A 16,716-nucleotide genomic window follows, 5' to 3' on the forward strand; every position below is an offset into this window, starting at 1 on the left:
CAGACAGCCTCTTCCCTTCTTCCCTCCTCTCCGCCGCTGGAAGCTCAGTTGACCAGCGTCGCAACTGAGCGATGCGCCTCCGGGAGAGCCTCTACCTTTTTGCGGCAGATTTGACATTCACATCGCAGATCCTCGCACCTGAGCGGCATTTAGTTTGTCTTTTTCCTCCTCCTCGACACTAATTTCTGTGCGTCAGAGTGATTCTGACAGAAAACTACTCCAGGACAAGGTTTTCCGATTGTGAAAACTGACCACTCGCAACAGGCGTTTTTTTCCCTTCTTCATCGTGAACGAGCCCCAGCGGGGATTTGATTTCATCCAACACACATTTGTCTCATTGGGAAAGCAGCCAGTGACAACCGATAACTCAATCGGAGATGGTAAAGGAAACAGCGGACTGACAGGCTTTGATTGTGGTGAATTGTGTGCTCAGGTTGAAGCTCTCCAGCATCTTCAGACAGACGACAGGGAGCAGAGGAGGCTGACTGACGGTCCACAGGCTGACAAAAGGTAAATCCTCTCCAAACTGCCTTTTCTGCTTAATCCTAACCAAATCATGACTCACTGGTGGTCCTGTTAATGGTTGAAAATGACCCACTGCTGCTCAGCGTTGAGTTTGTTGCCACACTTGCACACTTTCATGTGTTTTAACATGAATTAGGGATATTTAAAGGGGCCAGTATTAACCTTTACGTACAGTCAGCTCCTGTGTGAATATCCTTGCATATATGAAGCACGTGTAAAACCATGTGCATAACAGCTATTTTATAATTCATATAGTATGAAATAATGCAGAAAAAGCTGTAATCTGAGTATAATTATTAGCAATGCTATTATTTAGACGTTAACTTGAGTCAGCTGGAGGATGATTGTTTCTGTGAGAAGAATGAAATATACCAAACATTCTGTTGTACTCATCGTAAAACAGTTTTTCAATAGTAAAAAAAAACAGTCGATCATTCAAAAAATCAAATATGCTCTATCTCTATCTAAACATTGCTGTCTGTATTAAATATTCTTTTGTGTATTTAGATTACTTTTTGGCACGATAAGATGTTTAAAGACATCACCTAGCAGCTGGGGAAATGTGTTTTCTGTAGTTCATATTTTAATGGGCTAAATGATTCTTGAAGAAATTATTGACAGTGAAAAGAATTGTTGATTCCTCTCATCGTCCCAGATTTCGAGTTCCTCAATGGTTTTTCCTTCGCTCTTTTGATTTGACCCCTTAAAACTCATCTCTGTGTGTCAAAGTTGCATATTTTGACTTTTTTCTCATGGACATAATTGCTTAAAATAGCACAGATGCAGCTCTACTGAATGTGCATATCGATGACCTCCCTGCCTCTCTCTCCACCCAACCCTCCCCTCTGGCTACAGCTTGAGCACACCAGCTCACCTATGACCCCACTCTAATGCTGAAACACTACTCTTCTAGCATTCTACACAACAGAAAGTTAAAGAATCTGTTTCTGGAAGTTGACAGGATTGGTTTTGGAGGTTTGTTATGTATGAACGTACGGATCTGTGTTTTCGAGACTTTAATCAAACCACTGCAGCTTTAAAGTGAAAATTCTTAGCCATAGTGTTAACAGCTTACTTCACTCATAGTGTGTCTTTCAGCATTTGAAAAACACCATATGGACAAGGTTAAAAGCCAGAACTCCACTAGAGAAGGTGCAATCATACCACGGGGATGGGGACTGGTGAAATACTGGCGTGTTGTTTAAGTTATGCTCATAAAAGTTCTATATAAATGTAAGTAGATTGCATTGCTTAAAACAGCATCTATTCCTAGTGACATAACAGCAAGTGGGAGGATGTTGGTCGGGGTTCAGCATGCTCCAAACGAACTATAGCAGCAAAAGGTGGGGTAAAAAGTGTCTGAGGGGGGAGACAAACACTTTGTATGAAGCTTGCATTGAAAAGTCTTATTGCAACGGTTTTCTTTCCCTTTAACTCAGCTTTAGTTATCTTAATGCACCGCTCGTGTGTCTTCAGTCTGCTTGTGTAGGAGCTGGAACAGCAAACATCCGTATTTGCTTTGACAAAAGATCTATTTTTACGTTCGTGCATTAGGATGTTTTGGTGGCATTAATGGACCGAATGTCAGTTTAGCAGTGATCCATTACAGCAACTTAGTGTATGAGTGTAGCAAATGGTTTTTCTGGCCACAAGACCACCAAGAGGAGAGCTGATAAATATGTAAAAACCCAACAAGAAACCCAATGTGTAAGTTAAAAGCTCTATAGTTGACGCACAGACTGCATACACCACCACCCTAAAAACTCCCAAGTGGGGCAGGGTGGAGACAAGACCTTTACTTCCATTGCAGCATAAGTCATCCAATCCCACAATCCTCCCCCGTGACACCAATCACGACTCCTCATCCTCCCTAAAGGGTGATACGCCTCTTTATCAGAAAACTTCCTGACTCCAGCTGCACTGAGACTCTCACTTAAACTTCAACCCTCCAGGGCCTCAGAGGGCAGGGTGCGTGACCCTTGTGTCCACCAGTGCCACCGAAACCTTAGTGAGTTCTCTTCGATGCAACGTGGTGGTCTGATGGAAGAATTTTTTGGAAGATGTGAGGTTTGTGACGGCGGCGATGTGCAGGTTGCAGGCTTGTTGCATCATGTGTGCTGTTCTCTGAAGGTTGGGCAGACGCTCAGGGATGGATTTGAAAAAAGGCTCTGAGCCAAGCAAACGCCTTTCCTGTTGTTGTTGGGTGCATCTGTCTTACAGCCCCCTTCCACCCACACTGTCTGCTACAGGGTGGGAACGCTGCTCATACATATGGAGACCTGAATGATTGTGTATGTGTGTATATGAGCAAATAGTTACAGAAAGGGAAGAGGGATAAGAATGGAATAAAGAGGAATGGAAAATAACACTACGAAGAAAGAAATGGGCAAATGAATTGAGGGCAGGTCGCCAAAAGAAAGCAAAAGAAAGTAATATGAAAGTTGGGGAAGGAAGAAAAGATGGCGAGATGTAAAGTAAGCAAAAGGAATGAATGATGGCGCCCTGGTGGGAAAAGAGTTCATGGCGCCAACCAACCGCAATGTCACCAGTTTGAGTCCGAATAGAAACACTGTTTTTTCTCTCATTTCGGGCCTTTAGCTCTCTAGTGGATGACTAAAATGTATGTGCAACAAACGGAAAGGAGCCTGAACAAAGTGAAGAAAGAACAACAGTAAAAGCAATTTAAAAAGTGATCCATAAAAAAGAGGGAAAACAATGGAAGCCAGAAATGTTGCAAAGAAAGAAAAGCAAAGGGAAAGAATGGTAGATGAAAGAAACATTCAAAAGGTAAGAAGGAAGAAAGGGATTGTAAAAAGAAGAAGTGAAGGACGGAAGAGATGAAAGAAGTAACAAAAGAAAAATAGGATGGAAACTAAGGGGAGTAAGCCAAGAAGTTAAGGAAGCAAACGATGCCAGAATATAAGGAATGGCAGAAAGAAAGAAATGCAAAAAAAAGAGAAAAAATGAAGGAAATAAACACTGGCAGCAAGAAGGAGTGAAGGCCAGAAAATGTAGCAGAGAAAAAGATGACAGAATGACAGAAGCCAGGAAGAGAAAAACAAGAAAGAAAAGACAGAAAGAAAGGAGAGCAAAGTAAAAAAGGTGCATGAAGTATGTAAGAAGTGAAAATAAGAAAGAGGCAACATAAAAGTGGTGCTGTGTGGTTGGAAATCGAGCGTGGGGGAGCTCTGTGATGACTCCCCTCTTGCTCCTCATCACTGTCCTCCTCCTCCTCGTACCTCCAGCTCTGCTGTGGTCCTCAACCTGAAACCCCCCTGAAGCCCCCTGTGTGGCTGCTGGCCTCAGCCCTCCGTTGTCTCCATACTTTCCCTGCTGTTTGTACATGATGGGTTCAGTGGGTTCAGCCCAGCTATAAAAGCACCACTCCCCCTCTTTCTCCCCTGCGGCACAGGCAGGAGTTAGCAGGCCTCATGTGGGAGGAGGAGGGAGGAGAAGGGGGGAGTAGGAGGCCTCCCTGGTTCTCCTCTTCTCCATAACTCCTCTCCTCTCCCTACTTGGCTCCTCGGCTGGCTGTGGTAACGTTTTCGGGCCCAGCCCTGGACCAGACATTCATTTTTCTCCTCTTAGTTTCAAACCACTAACTAACCACTGGCTCCCTGCATCCCCCTCCCTCCCCCCCTCCTCCCCCATCTCAGGAATGTCTTATTCACCTCCTCTCTCTGTCTCCCCTCTCTCTGATTCTTACATGCTAAAAGCTCACATGCATTGGTGCCAACATCTGCAAATAAACAGACCGAATGCGCTCACATGCTCCGAGCGCGCGCACGCACGCACACACACACACACACACACACACACACACACACACACACAATCCAGCAAATACACGTGCACGCACACATTTTGACACACAAAAGGCCCCCCATCAGTATGTGCCGACCACCTGTGAGGGTACACACACATCCATAAACCTCCCTTTCTTCTCCCTCTCTTTTCCATTATCCTCCTGAGAGCCCAGCGCCGGGGCCTTCGCTTCCAAACCAAACATAGACCAAATTCCAAAAACCCCAACTCAACACCCGCCTCCCCCTCCACTCCGTCTCTCCCTCTCTCCCCTTCATATTCTCCTCTCCCCTCCCTCCCACTCGCCGCCTCTCTCTTTCTTTTGGGTCTGTGTTTGAGGAAGGAGGCAAACGAAGCACTGGCCTCGTGGAAGAAGAAGGCCTGCCAGAGAGAGAGGGAGTGAGCTGCGAGGGGAGAAAGAGAGGAGGGAAGGATAAAGAAAGAAAGATATATCTCCTAGAGGTTGGGAATTATGATCGTAAAAGGGGGATCAAGTGCCGTACAGATGGGCGTGGGATCACAAACGGGGCTTCTCCTGTGTTCCAGTGGCCCGTCGATGTTAACTACAATGGAGAGACTGTTTGCTCCTTTTTCTTGTGCTACTTCAGTGATGGTGAAATTTGCTTCAAAGTCAGTCTCAACCAGTTTTCAGCTTCACAACAAGGCATTCATTTGGAAAGTCGATCAAAATGTTGCATTTGTTTCAACAAGAAACCAAGTTGATCCCCGTTAAAACAATCTCTACCAATAAAAGTAACACACTGAAACAAATGGGACATAAAACTAACATCTTGCTATCGTTTTAAGAATTTCAGTAAGTTTTAGAAACAGGTGAGTCACATGAAAAAAGTATGTGCAGCTCTACATTTATCACTAATCAGCCTTAAAATAAAAACTTCAAGGGTTCCTGATTAGATGTAAATGATTTAATCTGCAATACAACATTTTGCCATTAACATATCTGAAAACAAGTAGGCTAGCTTTACATATCTTGTCATCTTGTGTGCATTTAGATTGTCCCACAGAAATCCGTAGATGTATTTATTCTGAGCTATCGTTTTGCCATCTCTAACCGTCTCAGATACACGGTGAACATCCGATGAAACATCAGCGAGCGGAAAAGGGTGGTGAAGACGTTGGCTGCGAGTTGTTATTTTCATTCTGTTGTTTGTGTTGCACAGTCGTGATGAATCACAGTTATTTCAGTTTGACTGTTCTGACCACAGAGAGCAGCGCTGGGTAGTGATGTGCTCATTAAGGTTTCTTTTAGTACCCTCACCTGAAAGCCTAGCTACATCTCTCAACCCACAAAAATGTGTGTTAATCAACCACCACATCCTCATCCCACACGTAACCCCTGCTGCAGGAAGCCTTATTCATACCTGCCACATTTCTATTTCTACATTTCCATTTTGTTTAATTTTTACTGACAGCCAGTGTTTGACAGAGAGAGTGGCAGATTAAGGGAAAGAGACCGTGGAAGGTGGATGTTATGTTATTTATAGTCGTCAAAAACTGCATTGTCACCTTCAAACTGCCTGAACCCACATTTTTTCTGTTAGGTTTGCCTAAATTCACACGAGTCAACTCATGTTAGCTACACTCTGGGAGTCAACCTCCACACTACAAGTGTTGTATAACTGCATGAATCGCCACTTATTTTAGCTGCAGTAGCTGTACAGGTGGTTGTGAGTCAGCAATTAACATTATGTTAGCTAACGTTACATACGGCTATTTTGTTTGAGTGAATGATTAAATGTGAATATACATGATGTATTCTGTCGGTGTCATGTCAGATTCTCATATCTGCCGTTGTGTTGAAAACAGCATCCTCCAGGATCACTTGCTACTTCATCACAACATTAAGCTACATTTTTTAATATTATTTTTATTCAGACTAGAAATGTCCGATATTGGCTTTTTGCCGATAACCGATATGCCGATATTGTCCAACTCCGAATTTCCGATGCTGATATCAACTGATACCGATATATGGCACAGCAAGCTTGTTACTGCAGCCACACTTGCAGGGTTTAAAGTGAAAAATAATCCTAAACCTGAACTTTTTTGCTTTTGAGTGGGGGTCAGAGTACAATCGAGCTAAGAAATTAAGATTCTTATTCTTCGCAAACTTAGACAACAGATTATAATAATACCAAAAAAGTCAGTAGATAGGTCTTAATTTAAGACCCCTAATGGCAGAAATTAGCCTAACCGCGCGAGACCCAGGTCTGAAGATGCAAGGGTCTAGGAACTCTCGACAGGGAGGGAGGCGGGCTAAAAGGTTGTCTATCAAATCACTCTGCAGCAATTGGGTAGGTATACAACCAATCAGCGCAACGAATAGGCTGACGTAGTTCCGAGAGCGCCGGAAGTCAGAGGATGCGGTAGTTCGGTGAAACCTTATTTATACAGTAAATGGGTGAAGCTCAAGTATATTACAGACATGTTAACAGAAAGATTATTCAGACTCGGTGCTAATGGAGCTCAACGACTGTTGTTTATTGTGTGCAGCCATCTTCTTGTCTATCCTTGTTTCTATGGTTGTTTCCGGTTGTTTCTGTCAGAATCGTCGCGCCTCTGTCATCACTTAGTTACGCCCGCCTTCTGACTCTACACTTCATGGTGATTCGTCCGGCCAGTTTTAGGAGCATCCAACCTCGAGGCTTACCGAGGGTAACTAGACCCACCCTGGGGGAGAATTAAATTCTAGCGCGGCTAGGCTAGGCAGAAATTACACTGTGCATGAATTTTAAAGTTTACTAATGTGGCGCTATAGAATTCCTCCTGGGAGGAAACAGCTCATCACTACTCCACCTTCAAAATAATTTGTTAAAAACATTTTTTGGTGAGTTCTGGGCCCTTAAACTAACATGTCATACCTCTATTTGTATATTTTGAATAATGTATTAAACAATGAATTCAAGTCAACTTCCAACTTTTAACATTTAACTTCTTTCTCTTGTTATCCCCTTTGTTTCCATCTATATTTCCTGCTGTTTGTCCTTATGCATCTGTTTTGTTGTTCCCTAGTAATCGCTTTTTATGTTTCTGTATTGGCAGTAGCTGTGAATAGATGCTTTTTTTTCAGTTGTCTGTCTCATTCTCTTTGAACACCAGGAGGGAATTTCTGCAGATGTGAAACAAACGTTCACTTGTAATTTGGGATGAACTGTTTAGATTTTAGTGGTTAAAGATCGAAGGTCACCGTTACCTCATGAAACACGTTTCAACTCAAGAGTTCATACTTTACTTACCACCCAATTTCACACAAACGCCGAACAGGTTAAAATAATGACGTGGTGACATTTTATATCCAAAAGGCCTGAGCTAAAGTCTTGACAGACATGGGTGTAAACTGCAATTTGAGTGGCTGGCGGAGGCTTACAACTGTGAGGCATAAAATCTAGCTTACCCTTAAGGTAGTAAATCACTGCTCTGTTTTGGTTTCAGATTCAGTCTCAGTTGGGTTCAATTATTTCACAGAAACCCAGAAAATCAGCATGAAATCCATAGGTTATAGTCACCAGTTTGGAAGCCAATTTAGTGATGGAACTTGGAAGGAAACTGTGGCATTAACTTACCTGTGCAGCAGCTTCCATGTCTCTGAAAACTGAAAAACTTATAAGGGGGTTTGACTGTGAAACTCTCCGGTAATGTGCACAAATTGGAGATTTTTCTTTTTTTCAAATGGCATTTAACGCCTATGCTAATTGCCACATCCACAGGACTCCGAGTGTCTGTTAGCATTAAAATGGTATTAATTCTTCCTGCTTAAGTCTCTGCTGACTTTTTTCCAGCTCATTACTCTGTTATTTGATGGAGCCTTTTTCCTTTCCCTCCCTCTTTGTTTCCCCACTGAGAATGAGAGGAACGGCCCACAGTACAGCTGGGATTGGTTATTATTTACTGGCTTGGCACACACATACACACATGCGCACACACACACACACACACACACACACACACACACACACACACACACACACACACACACACACACACACACACACACACACACACACACACACACACACACACACGTTGGAAACAAATTGGGTGAATCTGCTCTGCACGTAGGAATGTGAGGCACATGTGTTTGTGTGTTTTAGGTCTGGATGACAGAGCTGAGGGAACGAGAGAATGATGCTAAGAAAGAAAGAAAATCTGGAAAAAAAGACAAAGAAAAAGAGATGTAATTAAAAGAAAGAGAAGGAAAATAAGTGTTTTAAACAGAGATTGATTTCTGGGATCCAGTCTACTCTTGGCCTTGTGTGTCTCGCCTGACAACGAGGTTCAAAAACACTTTTCTCCTTTAGTCTTTCTGTCTCTCTCCACTAACTCCACTCCTTCCTTACTCTGTCTTTCATTTCCTGATGGTCCTTCCCTTTTTCCTTCTCCCTCTCGTCATACTTTCAGCACAGCTCGCAATGTGCGCACTCGTTCTTTTTCAGCAACCCCGGACCTCTTCCATCTCATCCTCCTCTCCATCTTTAGTCTTTCTCTCATCCTCTGCTCCTCGGAGGGATGGCGGGGGATGAAAGGCAAGGGGAGGGATCTGTTGCTCCGCTGATGGCGAGGAATTACAGGGAGGGAAAGAAGAGAGGAGAAGTGAAGAGGTTTCTGTGTTGACCTTGTCCCGCTGCCAAACGGTGGGATGGTGGTGTTGCAAGGGTTTGTGGGTGGGGGTTCTCAGTGGGAATAGACAGAGAGAGAAATAAATGAAGGGAGAAACAGAGGAGACTTGGGGGGGTCTGTTGTTATGGAAGGAAAAAATTAAGAGAATGAGCAAACAACCTCAAACATCTAACATGATTAAACTGCTTAAAAACAAGGATTTGAGCTTCAAGGAGAACACATGACAGCAGAAATAAACAGAGACATGCCATCCTCCCTCCCCGCCTCACCCCCTGTGGTGTAACTGCTGTGATGTGTTTAGTGTCTTGTCATTTTCTTGTCTTTCATGATGTTGCAGGGCCAAAAGTGTTTGGGTTGGTGTCCTTCCTTTACTCCTTATTTCTACTCTGTGGCACTGTGATGAAATGATAGGAATTAATCTCCTAAACAAGTTTCAGGAATGTCGTGATTTTCTTTTTTTTTTTAAAATCCTTGTGACCCTAGACCAAGAGTCAGAAGTTCACTCCACCCAAGGGTCAGTTTTTTGAAATGATTTTTAAAGGATTGCTAATTTCAACCCACCTTGTTTTTCATTAATATGGCTTTTGTGGCTCTATGGGTCATGCTATGTTTGCGCTGTCATCACTGATGACATTTAAGGAAATAAATAGTCCCAAAATTTATTCATAAAGCACTTTATCTGGGATTGTCTTCCATTTACCCTCACCCCACCCAGTTGATGCCCTCCCCTGCCTGGTTCTGTTCTGTTTCCTGTTAAAGGGGAGTTTTTTTTCTTCCCACTGTCGCCACAGACCTGCCCAAAGGGAGTCTTTGGATTTATTTGTTTCTCTCTATAGTTTTTGGGGTTCGTGAGGCAGATGGAGACGGTTGAGCTCACGAGGTCTGTTAACATTAAAACATTAGTTTCAAAATTGCACAGTGTCTCCTTTACATTTATGCTGAACCATCCAACCACCTCTGGGTCATGCACTATAATATCAACCCACCTGTTACTCAGCGCAGCCATGCCCTTAATTAATGAGTAACTTCAGTCCTTCACACAATTCAATCAGTTCAGTTCTATAAAAATTCACCCCTTTGTGCAGCTGTTACGAACAGGAAAATTAGCTGTGGAGTATCAGGCTGTAAACAGGTTTATTTCTGAAGTAAAGTTGGCCATTTTTATATGGAGGTCTATGAGGACTGAGTGGTCTTTGCAGCCTGCCTCAAGTGGCCTTTTAAAGACACTGATTTTGGCAGTTTCACTTTGGCTTCAATGTTCAGGCCCCAGAAGTTGCCGCTTGATTTGGACCAACAGACTGACTCTTTCTTTATCCACGGTGCACAGATGTTACTGAATGAGGCCCTGGTTTGCATGTCGCTCCATGTGGTGAGGCTTTATGTACTGGGATTTGCATTCACAGTTATCTGTTGCAGATTTGTATGTTGTTGTATTTTTAACTTCAACTTCAAAAGGGAAAACTTAACTTTGCATGTGCTGCTATATATCTAACATTGACATAGCTTTTTTCGCCCTAAATGCCATGAAAATTAATACTTTCAGACTGGCTGGCAGGTATTTTTGGTAAACTCATACGACAGGATGCAATGAACAAAAAATTTGGTTAACAAATCATTGTTTCAGATCAATACACCAAGAATGTTAAACTGCTGTTTTAGTTTTCCAGGTAAGCAATAAAACAGAACTAAGTGAATGTTGGAAGTTTAAAGCAGCTATAATTCATCTTTGGGACACTCTTTAAACACAAAAACTGCCATTAATCACAATGTAAATTTACTATAAACAGGAGTAACCTGAGCCAAGTACAGGACTGAAAAAATCAAGTTCATTATTCATTCTATTTTAGCTATCTCACTCTGTAACCCCTAAAGGGAAATATCAGTTTTTTCAATATTAATTGCTCCTCTATATGCTCACAAGTTAGTCGTTTACGCTGTCTGCCTCTGGTTTGGTGCAGGGCACAGACTGTACGGACAGTCTGACTAACTGTTTGGCTCGAAGCAGCTGCTCAGTCAGGAAGCAACACTGTAAGAGCCATAAGAACGCACCAGAGAAGTAAAGCCAAAAGCACCGTAGTGCTGAGGAAACTGAAAAGTTAGACTTTAATTCTCAGTAGAGCCTCACTATGAGTGACGCCTTTAATAAGACATGCGGTAATTTAATCCATTTTAGGATAGACATACGGATTAGTGCAGTTTTATTATGATCTGTTCCTATTTAGGAGTAAATGTGAATTGTCTCTCTCTGGCTTTCCTCTATGGGAAAATTATTAAAACTTTGTTGTCGTCCATGAAGGAGGTAGCCCCCACTTAAGCCAGGGAGGCAAACATGCTCCAAATTGGTACCAACTTGGAGTTTACTATACATGGTTAAGGTCATCTTTGAGTTACAAGGGGATAAACTGGGATGAGGTGGGTTTATCCTTTATTACAGCCCTGCTGTACCTCTCTCTCCTCCCCAGCTGATCTCCTTTCCATTTGCACAGCTCCTGTCTGACTCCAAATATTTGTCTTTTGCATGTCTCCTGTATGTCTAAGAATGAACTCTCCAGCATTTTCCTTCTACAATCCTACCTGTCTGCTTCCAATATTTAAAGGTAATTTTCAGGCTCATGTATCTGGTAAATCACAGGCACCATGAAACATGTAATTCACTGCCCAATGTCCTCTAGTTTGATTTTTAACATTCTCCAACATGGCATTTGACAGCGATTGTGTCTGAGCTTGTTCCACTGTTATTGTAGAGAGCAAATTCAGCTTTTTCAGGTAAGAAGGAGCTCTGTCTCTTGCTCATAATGCAGCATTGGGTTGTAGCTGTTTTGCAATCTGGCTGCCAGCTCCCACAAGTACAACAGTCTAAGACTGAGAAGAACTAAGCATCCATTTAGTGTTTACAGAAGAAAATCAGACTGTTATGTAAGACTCCAAGAATAACTAACTCACCAAATGTTTCCATAGGTGTAACATACATACACAATACATTGCTGTTTTGTCCCTTTATCTATCTATCTGTGGATAAATGGCAGTAGTCTGTTTAAAGCACTAGAGAACCACTGTTAGTGACATTTCAGACGGTATTAGATGTGTAACAAAACCATGAAGTTAACTTTGGCTACTTGGATGTCAATGATATCTGACTTGTGACAGCTAAGAGAATACATCCATCTGTAATGCCACAAAGGGTTGCCTGATATTAAAGAGAATTACCATCTTGTTACACTCTGTTTCCATCTTCAACCAATTTCCGTGGAAGAGGAAATTTGATTTGCCCTAACCAGTCATTAGAGACCAGTATCTATATCTGCTGAGTATCCCATCATTTTACATCAAGTCATACCAGCATAAGCTACTGGAGTAAATAAAAACTAAACTACGGTCTCACAAGATATTGAGAATGCATGCGATGCATGTTGAATGTATTTGTTAATCCGGCGGGGTCATATCAAAGGTGGATTGGCTATAATCATGAGTCCTCCTGATGCAGTCTGTGGAGCGGTTGCTGTTTCAACCGAGAAGCTGCTCTTCCATGTCAGGATGCCAGAGTAATCAGTCAACTCAGTGGAGTGGATGGAATAATGGTCTGGACCGAGGCAGACATAAGGATGATGCCAAAATGCAAAGAAACAAAAAATACTGGCTACACATAACGATTATAAAAGGTTGTGTCTATGGATACGGGTCCGTATCCGATACGGCACTTTCCATTTGCCAGACAGATACGGACCCGTACGCGAGTCTCGCGAGTCAAGAAGCTGCTAACCACTGCAAACTGTTGAAAGGTAAGCAAAGGTTAAGGTTAGGGTTAGTGTTAGGGTCAGGTTTAGGGTCCGTACCTGTCGTACCGATGCTACGGGTTCGTACCGCTAGCGTCTACCGGGAGTCACGTGACCAGATCTCGCGTATCTGATTGGCAAATGGCAAGTGCCGTATCCGTAGTCCACAGGCTACGGGTACGGGTCCGTACCTCTCGCAACAACCATTATAAATGTGATCCATGAGTAAGAACAGAGAAGCAGGACATGTTGCAGAGAATATGTGGACAATAATCATCTTAATGTGCAATGACCAGTTCATACTGAGCATTTTACCTGCATCAGACACTTTAAAGCAGGCGTTGCACCTCGGTGCACAATCAAACTTTTACACTTTTTAATACAGCTCTTTGTTGTTTGTTATACAATGTTATTTTTTCTGGAGTTCCAACAAAGTTTCATTACAGTAATGCAATGACAATAAATATCCTTGAATCCTTGAAGACGAGGATGTAACGTAGCTCCTAGGCTTAGCAGACACTATGTGATCATGTCGCACAGCAGCTGACTGGTGAGGTTTAATGTCCGTGTAAGCTCTGAAGTAAAGTTACTCATTAGATTAATCATCATGTGCAGCATTTAGCACATATCTCATCCATCTATTCACTGCTGAATTCCACAGCCTGCTGTTTATGCCAGTCGGGTTTAATTTAAATAAATAGAATTATGCGCATCTCTTGCCGTCATGAAACTTTTCTGTTTGACCTTTATGAGCATTTTCAGTAGTAGCAGGCTGCTCCAACTCCTTTTAAAGGTCAGTCTGTGAGTTTGGGGTTTGCAGAGAGTCGGGATAGAGCGTTTTTCCTGTTAAAAACTGCATAATCCCCGTCTTGAGAGGTTACTCCCCCGCTCCTCCTCCCCTGACAGCCACCACCACTCCCTTCCTAAGTGGTGAAGACGCCAGTGTCAGAGCGAGAGACACTGCAGGCTCTACTGGTGGCTATTGCAGACTTGCTCTGCAGAGTTGCATCACTTAGCGCTGCCGAGATGCAAGAGAGAGAGAGAGCGAGAGAGCGGGAGGGAGAGGGAGGGTAATACTCAGACAAATAATGGGAAAAGTGTGAGGAGAGGAAAGGGTGGGAGCCCACGTCTGACTCCCACAGTTTCTGTTTTCTGCTTGCTGTTTTCACCACCTACTCACTCTCCGTCTCCTCGCACCACGCCATTTTTCTCGTCCAGAGGGAAATTCACTGTCCTGAATGTTGGCACAGAGAGCGTGTGCTGTGAATCAGAGCTGACATCATATAAAACAGTGGTTCAACACATTCACAACTTGTGAACACTGACAGTAAATTTCCTTTTCGTTGTCGTGGCGGGAGAAGCCATCTAACTGCAGTGGCAGCGGTTTTGTTTTTGTGACTGGAGTTTGAAATGTGATATGGTCATTAGTGTGCTGGATGCTCCACGCCGTTTTGGGTCTTTGAAAACAGTCGAAAACATATTGTGCAACGCGAAAATGCTCGGATGTCAGTAGGAGAAGTAGAACTCTTGTTTGTCTTGCCACTTTTAAAGCAACTTTGGTCTGCAAGAACCATGTTTTTCTTCTTGTCTTCTTCTCACCACAGTCTGTGTAGTAAGATGAGCCCCCTGCTGTTTTCTCAGCCCCTTTCTGTGTACTAAGAAACCATGCTTTTCCTCAACGCAAACCACTCGGTCTTTCTGCTTTTGTCAACTGTCCACACCTCAGCCTTTCCAGTCAGTCTTCTTCTTGCCTCTATATGCCTCCAAGTCGCAAAAACAAAGCCTGCTGTCATCCCCACTGTTGCACTGGCATTGCGTAAGACCTTATAAGGACCTGGGATGGAAAGATCAAAAGATATAACCTCGAAAACATAAGGGCTGACATCATTAATAGAGGGAAGGACTGTCTTGTTCACCTCTTCCTTCCTTCCGTTTCCTCGACTCCTCATTAAGATTAGCAAAACTTGAAATTCTGTCATCTCAATTTTACCTTTTTTTATGTTTTTTCTGCTTTTATTCTCTGAGGAGGGAGAAAAAAGAGAATGAGGAGGAAATTCTCTAAAACTTATGTGTCACTGAAGTCTTATAAAGTCTTAGAAGTGATACGCTGCGTCTCTGGTGAAACAGAAAGACGAGAAACTGAAGCGAAATGAAAGAGGGGAGCTCAAAAAAATGCACTGGAGGATAAAAAAATAAGAGAGAAGAAAAAGGAGTGGGAGGTGCAGGGAACAGGAGAGGTATGCTCTACTGGAGGACTGGGAGAGGAAAACCACAGGAAGGAGTGAGAGAAGTGGAGAGCGAGGGGAGTTAAAAAAAATAACGGGGAGGGAGAGGCCAGATCAGGGCACCGTGGAAGCAAATGTTTCCTGTGAGAGGAGGAAAGGCTCTCCTATGTGTGTGCTACACCTGAACGGGGGTCATCAGATCTGTGTGTGTGTCTCTGCTGGTTGAAATAATCTCATGTCCGAATCTTTCCACTGCTTTAGAAAGTGTGGTTCGGTGGGTATTTGCAGGTTTCAAGTGTATATGCATGGGCGTAGTGGAGTGCTTTAGTGCTCTGAGTACAGTGGGCATCAGCTCACACTGTATCTGAGTGTGAGCTGATGCTTATTTGTGTGTTAATGTTGGTGCAGTTCTCAGATTATGGGTGTGACCAAGCGTATATGCACTGTGAATGTGTCGCAGGGACATTTCGTACACACGATTTTCAAGTAAACAGTTAGCATTAGTGCAAGAGGTGGGGTGTGGCTTTTATTTTGAAGGTTTGAAGCTAGTAAATGCAGTCTGTCAATAAGGGCTCTTAGAGTATACACAGACAAATGTGCGTGTTGCTTTCTCCGAGGGGCGACTCCTTACATGTGTTTAGAATATACACTATACGTGACTGTGTGTGCATGCGTGCGCGCACAAGAACGTATGTTTGAGTCTGTGAATAGTCAAAGTATGTGTTTTGCTAGGCAGTAGGGGATCCATAAGAGGGTCTGGGCATGTTGCCCAAACGCAGGTCATTGAGGGGAAAAAGGGGAGGAGGAGCTGCTGGAGGTTTGGGGGGCTCACGTGTGATTATGAGTCTTGCGCATGTCTGCTGGTGTGACCCTGGTCTGCATGCGTGCCTGGATGCATATGGTCCTGTATGTGCGTGCCTTCACAATACCTCCAAATAGCAGCGAGTGTGTGCGAGAGAAGTCAGCGAGGTTGCTGTGGAATGTGAAACCAGTGTGGTGAGGTAGCTGGCAGGCCGGCAGAAGGACCTAAACACTGACTTCATTGTGGTTTAGCCTCTGCCTTATATTATGTCGAGGTGGGAGGGGGTGGTGGGGGGGGATTGTGTCAGTGATTGTGGAAGAATTTGTGGCGACAGCGAGTTTAGAAGTTAAAGAGGTGTACATGCAGCTGGAAAGTTGCCGGTTTTAATCCAGTGAAAGTAAATTAAGAGCGCTCTTACTGCCAGCTGTCATTAAAGAGTCATATAGCAAGAGACCCAATAGAGGTTTTGCAGTTGTGTCCCAAAACTACTTGCAACCCATGTCTGGCGCCATTCAGGAGGCAACCAGTGGCTAAATACATACCTACTGTCTAGAAAAACGGATACCTGCAAACATTTTCATGCCGTGGGTGTAAGGTTTCAAGCAAAACTGTCTGCAGGATAGATTTGCTTCCAGACTATGGTTAAATGAAGTGATATTTTTATTTGCCTTTTTGCAGAGAGTTAGATGAGAAAATCAATACCACTCACATGTCTGCGCATACAGATTGGAGCTGGAGCCAGGAGACAATTAGCTTAGCTTGGCTGGAAGAAAGGAAAACAGTTAGACTGGCTCTTTCCAAAATTGAAAAGTTTAAAACTTACAAATGAGCCTCATGTGTCTTGCTTTAATGTTGCTTTTTTTGATGTGGGCGCAAACAGATACACCACCGTTCAAAAGTTTGGGGTCACTTAGAAATGTCCTTATTTTTGAAAGAAAAACTTCACGGA

At 43.2% G+C, this 16,716-nt stretch overlaps 1 protein-coding gene across 1 annotated transcript in view; it reads left to right on the forward strand.

Moving 5' to 3' along the window:
• Window positions 1-16,716, forward strand: part of LOC110963588 (zinc finger protein GLIS2-like) — a 51,746-nt gene continuing 35,030 nt past the window's right edge. Inside the window, exon 1 of the mRNA XM_051945816.1 lies at window positions 1-510. The gene's annotated coding sequence lies outside the window, so the exon portion shown is untranslated. The remainder of the gene's footprint in view (window positions 511-16,716) is intronic.

Source organism: Acanthochromis polyacanthus, chromosome 3, assembly GCF_021347895.1.
Source record: "Acanthochromis polyacanthus isolate Apoly-LR-REF ecotype Palm Island chromosome 3, KAUST_Apoly_ChrSc, whole genome shotgun sequence".
Taxonomy (NCBI): domain Eukaryota; kingdom Metazoa; phylum Chordata; class Actinopteri; family Pomacentridae; genus Acanthochromis; species Acanthochromis polyacanthus.